Here is a 9262-nt window from a genome sequence, read left to right as displayed (position 1 = left end):
ATGAATATCTCGAAATTAAACATATATTTTTTGAATGATTATTAGGACGAACCTTACCTTTCTAAAACTAAACATTTGAGGCCTATTTAATAAATTTTTTTTTCATAAGATTTGACTTCATTTTCAATTTTATATGTATTTTTGAAACAGACATTGTTGCACTGTAAAAAATTGACTTCAGCAGAATGACAAAATTCACAAAATTATTTGTAGTACCAAAAGAATTCAAAAACTTCCGAAATTTTAAACGGAGATTGATTTATTTTTCTAGTATTTGAAATTTAAGTTCATAATTTTTTTTGATTAATTTATGATTTTATAAAAATCTTGGAACCCATTTTGTTCAGTTAAGGCACTGTGAAACAATTTCGAATTTGTCAAGAAATAGATAGTTTTGAAAATGTTTTTGTTATCGGATCTCCTTGAAATTTTTACATGAGATGCCCATGGATGTCCAAAATAGTTCTATAGAATATTAAGTGATTCTGACTTTTAGATTGAGAGTTAAAATTCTAAGAATCAGACTTGTACGGGTATGAATTAGAAAATCATGTTCTTAGAATAAGTTCTTAATAGTTATATCTTGTATTTGTTTAAGGTGTTGGAGGTGTTTGAGGTTCTTAGAGGTGTGCTGGATCAATTCTTTATCGAGGTAAGTAACTTCATGCCTAATATACTGGATATGTATAGTTACTTTGATACTAGTAGTTTTTTTAGTTCTTTGAAAATTAATTGTTTTTCATAGCAAAATTGGTTTACGTACATATTTTCAAATCTAAAAATTATGTTATTTTTATGGGTTTTAAAATAATATTATAAAAGCCTTTAAATATGTAATTTAATTTGTTAAATGATTATCTCTTATGAAATTATCTTTAAACTACCATAACAGAATTTGTTTTGCAAGCCTAACTTAGTGTTATGATCTTTAATAAGTCTGACAATAATGTTTTGATCACATATACAATTAAGATTATTTATGATTGTTCGAGGGCCACCTCTTGAGGGCCAGAGCGTCGCAAAGTATCACATACAGTGCAAAGTATCATGTACAAGTCATTACATATGAAAAACTAATTTGAATGCTTTTGCTCATTGTCCATAGTTATTTTGATTCTTATTCAAATTCCATTCTGTTAGCAAGCTCTTGCCAATCCACGTCCTCTGGTTGTGGGTCTATTTCTGGCTACAGCCATTGTTCTAGGTCTAACCAGTCAGCGATCTCTTCAAGCTCTCATCTCCACCTTTCGATCTCAGGGGTTCTCCATGGATACCCTCCTTACTCTCTTCCATAGTGCACGAGGTATTCTCTCTACCTTTCTTGCATGTCTTCCTCCCCTTCGTTATCATTGTAGAGTCTCGCATCCCTGATTCCTTTTCTGTAGTAGAGATCTTATGCTCCCTGGACTTGTCGATAAATTGGGCTGTGAGTTATGTACATAGGAACTGTACCATAAACTTCAGCCAATGCTTTCCTTACCGTGAAGCATCTTGTCCACATAGAGTCGATGTCTTCACACGAATGGTTGTAATCTACTACCTTGACTATTGGTTCTACGAACTCCTTTTGTCTCCCCTAGATATCTATCAATTTCACAATCACAATAGTGGTATGCGTGATGTGATAACCATTGATCAATTTAAGTGTCAGGATATCTTCAAAGATAAGGGCCAACATTCGATCAAACCAGCGGCCTCTTGCATATCTCCTGCTGATGTGGATTAAGTTTGGTTCGAACTGAATTGCTACCGGATAGATATTCAGCCAGTACCAGAATATATAGTAAGCTTGTAGGGTTATATCATAGATGACATAATGTCCCCAGTTTGTGTTCTCATCCATCACGTGGTGGAATGTACAGCCTAACTTGAAGACTGTTTCGTGCATCTAGTTTAAATTCGGATGTGGCTCAAAAGGTCTTTGACTCCTTTTATTGTAAGCGGGCCTGAACTCCTGTATGGCCATGAGCTGCCATATTCGCCATGTTAAAGCTCTGTCTTCTGGGTCTCCCTTGTGGTCAATCACCTTTTTGAAAATTATTTTTTGTACATCATCGAGAAGCCATGCGATGAAGGTGTTGAGATTTTCGAGGAAGTGTCCCCTGGTTTCGTGGGCTTTAGAACTTCACGTGTGTACAGGAGAGATTCTATTTAGATAAGGATAAGAGTGTGATGTGAAATGATGTAGATAATGAGTTGTAAAGTAGATTCCTTAGTTATAAGGATCAATAATGTAAATAGTGTGTAATAGTGGATCCCTTGAGCATATAAAAAGGAGCCCCTGGTTTGCATCTAGGCATCAAGTCTTAGAGCGAGTCTAGTATCTGTAAGCTCTACTCTGTAATCAAACAACCCTTCAGTTCTAATAAAATATTCAGTTTTCAAAAGTGGTATCAGAGCCAAATTTCCCAAAAGGAAACCCCTGGGTGTGCAATAATATTATACTCTGTGGTTGCCGAAATACTTCGGATCCTCCACATCAGAAAGTTGTTGGATACTAGTCTGCCTGTTAAAATTTTCCAAAACCTAAAACACTTCTGAGAGAATTCCCTAAGGTGTGGCGCCCGTTTGAAAAGGCCATGAGAGCCGTGTGTTTAGGGCTTATCACCACAAAGAAAACTCTTTGAGTCTTTTTAGCCATGGAAAATCCAAACAGTCCCGGAGTAGAAACCCAACCAACTTCTAATGCCCCTTCATCAATTGCCTGGCTTCCCAGAAATAGCTCACCCTTCATAAACTTTCATTTTGAAACCCAAGAAAATGAAAACAGAGAAAGAGTGGTACAATCCTTCAGACTGTATCCACTCGACCCCTACATATACTACCATGTAAACACCACCCTAAACCACTTGAGAGCCATAATTCCTATCAGACAACCTAAACTAAAATCCATCTATAAATCCTCCAAAATAACCGTCCAAGCCATATCCTCCAGTTCAAAAGAAACCTACCTGCCTATTCTTTCTTCTCCTGAGATTATCAGGTATAGGAGAGAATGGTACAAAGGGTTACACCTTGGAGCAATCCAGAAGGATTACAACTATTATTCCTAGCTGGAAAAGTTGTCACATGTTTTGTTGCTATCATCGATACAAGATGGCAAACATTTGAGAAGGCCTTAATTACTGTTGTTGAAGCAGGGCTCAATCAAGGCCATATTGTCCTCCAAGTAGAACCCAACTTCACCCTTGACCTATCTAAACCATCCCTCATAGATGCCATTAAAGTGTTAATCCAATTAAACGGGTTAACAATGAAACCTGATGAGTCAGCCTTAGCTATCCATCACTCCATAACCTATAAAGTCCAAACCCACATGTTCTCCATAAGCAGTTCTGGAAAGCCCATCACCATATTCATAGCTGGTGAAGGCAGAGTAATTCAGTCTATGATTTATAAGCAGAACCAACTCATTTATCCTCCTCAATGGATCAATGAGTATGAGAAAAATAGCAGGCCTCAACAAATCCATAAAGCCCCACAAGTCAGCAGGATGCAAGGTGGTAGAGTGTCAGTCTCATTTCCCTTAGAAACTAGACCTCTCTATCCATGTGAAAATTGCCAAATTGAAGGGAAGCCTCCATCTTTTTGCACTCATATGCCCAAAAGATCAACTTCCTGGAGAATCATTGGTCCAATTACTATGATCAACACTCCTGATCTTGATAATGAATTTATCAAAGATATGTCAGGAGGCATGGCTGTAGTAAAATGGGTGGTACAGAAAGCTCGGACCTATTGAAAAAGCGATCAACTGGAACAACATCAATGTTGTTGAACAAAATCAAGCATTGGGAGAGATCTTAATTAACCAGCAGCAAATACTGTCAGAACTAAACAATCTGTGAAATCAGATATAAAAGACCAGAAAGGGTGACAGGATGACTACACAGCAGCTTTCACAACTCCACGAAAATCTCAGGCTTATCAGCATGATAGTTACTACGGGAGCAGCATCCATAGAAGAAATGGAAAGAACAAGGCAGTGCTTCACGAGAAAAGTGTCTAGACACTGGGAAAGCAAGCCTACCAAACCTTGGCATATTTGGGAAGAAAATGCATCTGGAAACTGCCAAAAGGCATTTTGGAGAAGTTATGCTATGAGGTACAATTTTCTTAAATATAGTAGAATTTATTTTTAAGCTAACAAACCCCTTGAGTTTATAATATTTAATTTTAGGAAACGATGACATAAGAAATGACGTAAGAAATAATGACGTAAGCGATGACATAAGCGATGATGTAACAAGAAGTGTAAAGAAAGTTAAAGAATTCTAGAATTTAGTAAGTTATTTATGAAGGTTAATCTCAACCATTGATCAAGAGTTATGGTGGCAAAATCCTAGCCATCCATTAGCCTTAAAAAATCCTATAAATACCCCCCCCACCACCATATCTCATTTTCAATGCAACCTAGAAATTTCATTCCCTTCTATTTTAAGTCATAATAACAAGAGTAAAGGAATCCTTAACTTAGAAAGGTCTAAAGAAGTCAAGATCAAGAGGTAAGTAACACTTCAACTGCAATGTAAGGATAAAATTATGTTTATACTTAAGTTCCGTTTTAACAATCCCTTTATATTATGATGGCTATTATAGTGTGATTAGTATATTCTAAATCTTTATACGATCGGCCCTGTCGCCTAATATGTGATGTTATAGTCGGCTCTGCCGCTAAATATGTGATCCTATGGTCGGCTCTACCGCCTAATATGTGATGTCATGGTCGGCTCTGCCGCCTAATATGTGATGCTTATACTTAATTATGCTATGGTCGGCTCTGCCGCCTATACTAAAGACTCTTATTTTTAAATAATGTTGTGTGTTGATTTTGTTATGCATCGAGGAATTTAAAATGTTATAAGTTGCATTAGATTCATGCATATCATGGACTACATTATGAAGAAGACATTTCAGAAAATGAATTTATGAAAAATAGGTGGTTGTAATACCAGGTGGCAAAGTTCTAAGGAGGGCAAGCCCTCAAAACTAAATTGAAAGAAATCTTTTGAGGACGGCAATATATAACGCCCAAAAGATCAACTAATGAGGTCCAATGGCATATTGTTTAAAGAATAAAAGTGCCAACCTTGCAGTGCAACATACCTAGGGCCCAAATAAAGTTATTTTGTATTTTCTAAGTTTATTTTAAGAACTTAATATGGTCATCTATATGCATCATAATTTATACATGCATTAAAGTGTTATCTTACTAGGCATTAGCTCACTAAATCCTTACATTACAGGTAACGATGAGTAGGGCAAACTGGCGCCAAGTCCTAACCAAGACGAAATACAAATGGACATAACCGACCTTGGGATTTTATGATGGGCTCAGCTTTGTGTTAATAAAAATAAGTATCTTGGCTTTATGTAATAGTTAAGTTTTTAAATAAACTAAGAAATCTCTATATGACTCTTACTTTTCTGTAATAACGTTTTGTTAGATTGTGCTAAACTTTTAGAATTCGTATTTATATTAAAAGTAACTATGTTTTTAAGCATTTTTTTTAAGTAAATAATATAGTGGAGTGTTACATATGCTCCACCACCAGAATATCTGTGGCCAATCAAAGCAGCAGGTTGGGGAAACGATGATGAGGAAACTAATACTTCTTTAGAAACAGAAATTTCTTCAGATGAGGAAGAACCAAATCCAATACTTATGGAGAGACCTGCTAATCCATTCTATATGGATACCAGGAGAAAGTTTACTACATCAGCAACAGAACAAGGCCAGACCTCTGATCTTAACAGATAAGTACCAACTCAAAACCCATCTAGAGCAACCCAATTAACAGCCCCAGAATATGCTGCAGAACCAGCAACATCTGAAGTAGAATCTTCTAACCCAGCTAGGAGACCACCCAGAAATGCTCATTCAACAAAACAAGAAGATGAGATGCCCCAAGGAGAAAAATGGGAAACGAGAGTCTAACTTAGGCACTCAACAACAGGAAAAATGTTCTGGAATATAGACGGAATAAAGCCAAAAGAAAGATTGGCTTATTTTGAAAAGATGGTAGCATGGTATAAAAGAGAATGTTAGTGAGCCCCTCAACTAACAAGGAGAGCAGCTACTATAAGACTTATAGCAGGCTTTGTAAGATCGCTAAGAAGATAGTGGGGAAGAAAACTTACCAAAGATGAAAGAGAGTTCATTCTGGGCAGAAAATATCCTTGTAGATCCCTCATGGAAAATCTATCTTTAGATTTTCTAGGGCAATTCACAAGAGAAGAAGAAGTAACAGAAAAATAATTTCTCCAGAACAAATATTGTGATGTCAGGCAAATGGAAGAATACTATTTGGAGCAGGAAAGGTTATACTACATCTTCCACAAACCCACTGACACAATTCACAAAACATTCATGCTCAACATGCCAGGACCTATAGCAGAAATGATGGAAGCAAAATTCAAAGCGGATGCAGTAACAGACTTATCAATGTACAGCATAGTATAACTGTACCAGATGGTAACTAAACTCATTCAAAACCACTACAGATCACAGGAATTAAGAAAGAATATGAGAGGCTTTAGTTTCTGGAAAATTTAAACAACCAGTTCAGGATCTAACAACTTTTTAGTGGAGGATCTGGAGTATTTCAGCAACCACAGAGCATAATATTGTTGCACACCTAGGAGTTTCCTTTTGGGAAATATGGCTCTGATACCAATAATAAATAAAAACACAGAGGATAATTATATTACTGGAATAAATAATACAAGATTTGACCCAAGTATCCTTACAACTCTATATTACAATGACTCCAAGACTCGATAATCCAACACACTACTAGAGAGTCCTTTTTATAGGCACTAAAGTAATCTTTTTTTACTATTTACATCATTGCATTTTTATCCTAAAAGAATCTACTTTATGACTCATCACACTTTACATTACACCACACAGTACATACTTATCCTTAGGGGAATCTCTCATGTGTACTTGTGATACATGCATATCTTTATTACAAATGTCTACATATTATTATCACCATCACTTCCACTGCGAGGTCCACCTTGCTTTCGCTATAGTCCAGAGTTGCCACTCGTTGGCGTGCTCTTTTCTTCAGATGCAGCTTCCATTTTGTCTTCTAGTTCTTGCCAGTCCATGCTTGTATTGTCAGTTGGTTGTGGTTCAAGCTCAGGTTGTGGCCACTGTTCAGCGTCTAGCCATTCTGCTATCTCATCCAATTCTCCTCTCTATCTGTTAATATCTGGAGTTTCCCATGGGTTTACTTCTTCTTATCTGCCATGACGCATGAGGTAGTCATTATACCAGTCTTGCATCTCCATTTCTACATTCTTGTCATTATGCAGTCTTAAGTTCTTGATCTCTTCTCTGAAGTAGAGATCTGGTGTTCTTTGAACCTGTGGTAAAATAGGGTTGTGAGTTATATACATAGGGACTGTTTCCTATACCTCTGCCAGTGCTTTCCTTGTAGTCAAGCATCTTGTCCACGTGGAGTCTATCTCTTCATGAGAGTGTTCGTGTTCTACCACCTGGACCATAGGCGATTCGTATCTTCCCTAGATGTCTGTTAGTTTGATGGTCACGATCATACTATGAGTGAGATAGTATCCATTGATACGTTTCAGGGTTAGGACGTCTTCAAAGATTGCGGCAAACATCTTATCAAACCATCTCCCTTTTTCCATATCTCCAACTGGTATGCATGAGGTTTGGCTCGAACGACTGGGTATATGTTTAACCAGTACTAAAACACATAGTAGGCTTGGGGGGTTATGTCACAGATAACATAATGTCCCCAATTGGTGTTCTCGTCTATCACGTAGTGGAATATGCATTCTACCTTGAAGATAGTCTCATGCATCTGGTCCACTTCTGGGAACGGCTCGAACGGTCTTTGGCATAGCCGATTCTGGGTAGGCCTGAATTTTTGTTTGCTCAAGAGCTGCCAGACTCTCCATGTTAGGGCTTGGTCATACGAGTCTCTCATATGATCTATGACCTTTTTGAAAATTATTTTGCTTATTTCAGAAGAAAGCCATAAAATAAACGTTGACAGATCTTTCAAAAAATAAGCCCTTTCTTTATGCCATCTGGATGTTCCTTCTTGCCAAGGTTTGGGCAAGCTTCTTTTGATCATTGTGATTGGTCTCGAGAAAAAAATCTACAACAGTGTTGGATTCTCCCTTGTGTACTCAAACCACCTTGCTAATTGAGAATATAGAATTTGTCCTTCTTTTCTTTTTAGAAGTCCCTACAAGTATTTGTAATCTGTTTCAATTACAAAGGGTGTTAGAGAGAGAAAGAACTAGAACTTCTTGATCCCTTTGACAACTGCTAAGACTTGCAATGGCATGTTTTGTCAGTGTATTGGCAACTAAATTTGTTGGGCTTGTCATTGCAGTATTTTCGCAATGACGTTTTTCCATATGTTTCATGGCCTTTTCAGTCCCTGAGTCCTGCAATGGCTTTGGGTTAATTCCATCGCCATTTGGTATAATTGTACCAAGCTAAGAGTTTTCATATCTCTCACAGCATCTGCCTTGAGCTTTGCTTCCATCATTTCAGTAACTGGTCCTGGCATGTTTAAAACAAATGTCCTGTGGATTATGTCTGTTGGCTTGTGGAAAGTATAATATAGTCTTTCTTGCTCCATATAATACTCTTCCATTTGTCTAACATCATAGCATTTGTTTTATAGGAACTGCTTTTTCGCTACTTCTTCTTCTTTCTCATATGGTCCTAGAAAATCTAGGGATAGATAATCTAGGATCGCTTGGCAAGGATCTTCTCTACTTAGCATGTAGTCTCTTTCTTGTCTGGTTAATTTTCTTCCCCACTATCTTCGCAATGAGCCGGTGAATCCTGCTACTAGCCTTAAGGCTGCTGCTCTTCTTGTCAATTGTGGAGCCCTCTCCTTCATACCATGCCACCATTTTCTCAAAATAACTTTTCTTTAGGCTTTATGCCATCTATGTTCCAAAAGACTTTCCCAGTAGTAGAATACCCAATTTGGACAGTCGTTTCTCATTCTTCTCCTTGGGAAAACTCATCTCCTGGTTCGGTTGTAGGGGCATTTCTTGGACGTATCCCTGCTGATTTGATGATTCTACACCAGGTGCCTGGGGTTCTGCATATTTCGGGGCAATGAACTCAATTGCTCTTGATGGATTCTGGGTATGTATAGTTCTGTTGGGATCAAAAGTTTGGCCTTCTCCTAGTATCCACATAAGTAGGATTAACAGGATTAAGTCTCTCCATAAAGATTGGAATTGGGGGTTTATCTTC

Source organism: Citrus sinensis, chromosome 9, assembly GCF_022201045.2.
Source record: "Citrus sinensis cultivar Valencia sweet orange chromosome 9, DVS_A1.0, whole genome shotgun sequence".
In the NCBI taxonomy this organism is placed as follows: domain Eukaryota; kingdom Viridiplantae; phylum Streptophyta; class Magnoliopsida; order Sapindales; family Rutaceae; genus Citrus; species Citrus sinensis.
Note: the sequence above shows the minus strand (reverse complement) of the source record.